This window comes from Mastomys coucha, unplaced genomic scaffold (assembly GCF_008632895.1).
Source record: "Mastomys coucha isolate ucsf_1 unplaced genomic scaffold, UCSF_Mcou_1 pScaffold21, whole genome shotgun sequence".
Lineage (NCBI taxonomy): Eukaryota > Metazoa > Chordata > Mammalia > Rodentia > Muridae > Mastomys > Mastomys coucha.
The window spans coordinates 9292935-9297725 of record NW_022196904.1 but is presented as its reverse complement, the minus strand read 5'-3'; positions in this window follow the sequence as shown (position 1 = coordinate 9297725).

Below are 4791 nucleotides of genomic sequence, written 5' to 3'. Positions count from 1 at the left end.
TTAGCTTCTGAAATGTAGCTCCAATGAACTGATACGATGCAAGTGATCTGCAAGTGATCAGCACAATAGACTTCAAAGATAGCCTCTACACATTGGACAGTAAAACTTTTGTGTGTTAGAATTGTAGCATGGAGCATAGAAGGGTAAATATTAAACTAATTGCACCTGCTTCTTGAGAAACTTTTTATTGCTATGTGGGTTTGGGTTTTTGCTTAGTTACTTTTTGTGTATTTTTTTAAGACATAGTCTTAAAGCTCAGCCTTGCCTCAAACTTGCAAAAAACAAAACAAACAAAAAACCCCAAAAAAACAAACAAACAAAAAAACTGTGATGACCTTGAATTCCTGATTCTCTTGTCTCAGCCTTCCAAGTGCTGTATTATAGGCCACCAACTAAGTTAGTTTTAATATTTAAATAATTTTATATTTTTGAGGCTCAGACTCTTCCTATATAGCCCAGGCTGGCCTTAAGTTTGTAATCCTCCTGTCTACTTTCATAGTGCTGGGATTATAGGTGTTTATCAAATGTCAGCCTTTGAGACTATGTGTGTGTAGTTAAATTTAAAACAATGTAGGTTAGCATTTAAAGTAATAGGTTCCATCACATCTTTGTTTGCATGTATCACATGTGTAGCTCTTTTTTTTTTCTTTTTTCCTATTTTGGGGATCAAGTTGGGCCTTGAACAAGCTAGGGAAGCACCAATACATACCACTGAGCCACATTTCCAGTCTTCTCATTTTTTGAGATAGGGTTTCATTGTATAACCCAATCTGGCCTTAAACTTGGCAATACTCTCGTCTCAGCTTCTCTAATGCTGGGACTACTGCTATGATCCACCACATCCAACTTTTAAAACTATGCAATTCCAAACAGGTATCCCACAAGAATACCAAAGAACAGTGTTGGAAGACTAAACATGTCCCACTCCAAGAGAAACGTCAGAATAGTTAGAAATTTGTATCCCAGCACTGTGATTAAAATAAAATCATCTGGTATAAATACTACTGATAGCTGAGGACCAAACCCAACCTATATTCTTTTAAACAAATTGACAAGTCACCATTTACAGTTTGTGGCTTTAGAAAACTATTTTTGGATTTGGGGTTCAATAAAATATTGTGGGCTTTTAGGTTAAATAGAAAAACAAAAGTGTTGAAGTTAAATATTAAAACAGGAGCTTTCAAGTTGAATATATAAAAGCAAAAGTTTACCACATGTTGTGATGTATTCCCAGTAATTAGAAGACAAAAATAGGGCCGGGCGGTGGTGGCGCACGCCTTTAATCCCAGCACTTGGGAGGCAGAGGCAGGTGGATTTCTGAGCTTGAGGCCAACCTGGTCTACAGAGTAAGTTCCAGGACATCCAGGGCTACACAGAAACCCTGTCTCGAAAAAACAAAACAAAACAAAACAAACAAAAAAATAAGACAAAAGTAGGAACATCAATAATTCAAGGTCAGCTTAGGCTACACAGCCAAGTTCAAGGTTAGCCTGGGCTACCTGAGATTCTGTCTCAAAAACAAGTGCCAAAATAATAGCAAAAACAAATAGTTACTGAACATTGAGATAAAAAAAAAATCAATGAAAAATTACTTCAGGAAAGGACGTTTGTTCATTTTCAAAAAAGAAATTTTAGAGAACATAGGGTTCCAATGTGAATGACAATTGTTCATAAGATGGTTGCTTAACAACTGAATAACTTTTTCCTTTTTTTTCTTTTTTTTGTAAAACACCAACACCTGCATTTCTAATACCCATGTGTTCTGCAATAAAATCTGAGTCATCTAAGAATCTGTGAGGCTCCATAGTAAGTAGTTCTAAATCTAAAATATTCTTATACAAAGCCTTTGAATCCTATTGCACATTAATTTATTATAAAATTAAGATAGCCCAAGGGGGGGGTTGGGACTTGACTGAGCTTAGTGGTAAAGAGCTTGTCTAGCAAGCTCAAGGCCCAGGTTTGGTCATGCCTTACCCCGCCCCCCCACTTCAATTTAAAAAGAAAAAAAGATACCTAGTTTATTTTGGACTGTGGAACTGAAGTCTGTGGCACTGATTGTTACTTAAAAAAAAAATTAGCTATGTGCTGAGACAGCAAGTTTTCACTGAAATTCCATGAAGTTGACATTTGTTTTGGAAACATTTTGCTGTTATATTTTCTAGGACTATCCCAACTATTATTTAGCACCACTTAAAAGAATGTGATGTGCAGTAACAACAAATTCTGACTTCATTTAGTTCTTTTACATTTTTTTACCATTTTGAACAGCTCTGATTGAGACTATGGTGAATCCTTGAATGCAAATGAAGACAAAGCTATCAATGGACCCATGCTTGCTCCCTTTCTTCTTTGTAGATACTGGAATACATAATGAGCATTCAAGTTGATGGACCTCAGTGTTGATGGTGTCCACATTTACTTACTGTTTGGATCCAGGAACAACTTTGAGCTTAATGGTCCCAGTCATTTCCAAGACCTCTGAGGAGAGTGTGGTACACAAATGCTTCTGTCTACTTAGCTCTCATGAGAATGATAATGGTGACTCTAATACTGGATGGGCTGGCTTAAGTCTTCTATGTGGAATAGGTCTACCCAGTATGAGTTCTCTGGTGTTTGGTAAGAGAAGGGCTGTGTGTGAAGGCTTTGCCATAGTGTCTGCACTCATACAGCTTCTTTTCTTTGTAGATCCTCTGGTGCTGAGTAAGATGGGTGCCCTCCCTGAAGGCCTTGCTGTGATCCTGATACAGGAGAGGCTTTTTCCCTAGTGTGTGTCCTTTCATGTTGGTTGAGTGATGAATGAAGGATTTCACACACTCATTTCACCCATAAGGCTTTTACCTTGGTGTGAATTCTCTGGTGTTCTATGAGAAGGAAACTCTGGCTAAAGGTTCTAGCACACTCACTATATTCATTGGGCTTCTCTCCTGTGTGAATCCTCTGATGCTGAATGAGGGGAGCAAGCTGGCTGAAAGCTCTGCCACATTAATTGTATTCATAGAACTTTTCATCAGTATGAATCTGCTGATGTTTTGTTAGAAACAAGCTGTGGCTGAAGGCCTTGCTATTGCCATAGTCGCTGCACTCAGAGGGCTTCTCTCTTGTGTGTGTGTGTGTGTCTGCTTATGCTGGCTGGGAGAGTAGTTATGACTGAAGGCTTTCCCATACTCTTTGCATCCATAGGGCTTCACTCCAGTGAATCCTCTAGTGCTCAGTCAGGAATGTGCTCTGACTGAAGGTCTTCCCACACTGGTTGCATTCATAGGGCTTTTTTCCTATGTGGGTTCTGTGATTCTGAATCAATGGTATAATGGGGGCTGGGGAAGGCTTTCCTATACTCATACATGCACAGGGCTTCTTGCCAGTGTTGATTCTATGAGTTTGATTAGGGATGAGCTATAGCTAAAGGTCTTGCCATAGTCCAGTGTGGATTCATAGGTTCTGAGTGAGGTGGATACCTTGCTGAAAGGCCCTCCCACATTCATTACAGTCACAGGTTTTGCACCTGTGTGAGTCCACTCATGCTGGTTGAAGGATGAGTTGATCTGAAGCCAAAGGATTTCCCACATTTACTACACTCATATGGCTTCATACCTGTGTGAGTTCTCTGGCATTGGATCAATGGGGGCAATCTGGTTGAAGGTCCTTCCACATGAAGAACATTTATAAGGTTTCTCACCAGTGTGGATTCTCTTGCGTTTGGCTAGTGCTGAACTGTTTCAGAAACATCTTCCACATTCGTGACATCTATAAGGTCTTTCTCCTGTGTGGATTTCGTGATGTTTAATGAGTGCTGAACTGTGACTAAAAGCTTCTCCACATTCCTGGAATGGGCAGAGTTCCTTTTTCTAGTAGTTTTTGAGTGATCATTTCAGTCTAGCTTCTTCTCTCTTCTTCCATGTGTTCCCCACATGTGGTGAATCTCACTTTTCAAAAGTCATTGGTTGAGCTGAGAGATTAGTGCCTATACTCAAGCTTTCCTTAACACCATTCTCTTCTTTCTTCCACATGGATATTTTCACAGGAATGAAGATCGCCTGCCCACTTACTTCATACACTTGCATTCTTAGGACCTACATTGTTTTTATCCTTGAAGTTCCAGACATTACTCTCAGTTTTTCTAGAAAGAAATACTATTTGATAATTCTCCAGAGATGCTTTGTTTTGGATCTGAAAATCTGTTTTCTTGTCTGATTTCTAAATCTGAAAAACGAAACAAAACAACAAAATCAAGAAATAGAAATGTCCCTTAAATCCCTTTCCAATAGAAAAGAGTTTGTGTGGCAGATAGTGTGTGTGTGTGTGTGTGTGTGTGTGTGTGTGTGTGCGCGCATGTGTGCGCGCGCGCGCATGTGTGTTTGCGTGTAATTGAACAAATGGGAACAAACTTTAAAAAATACCTTTTTATAGGGGCTGGAGGGATGGCTCAGTGGTTAAAAACACTTGTTCTTGCAGAGGATGTAGGTTTAATTTTCAGTACCCACATGTTGGCCTACAACTAACTATAACTAGAGCTCCAAGGAATCCAGTGTCCTCTTCTGACCAGGAACCAGGCATGCACATGGGACACAGACATATATGCAAGCAAAACACTCATATACATAAAATTTAAATTTAAATTTATATATTTATATAGGGTTTAGCCAGAATGGTGGCACATAATTATCTTCATAGTACACAATAAACAGAAGAAGTAGGACTGAAAATATTAAAGTCTTTGGATGGTGGTAGCACACACTTTTATTTCCAGCACTCAGAAGGCAGAGGCAGGCAAATGAGTTCAAAGCCTGCCTG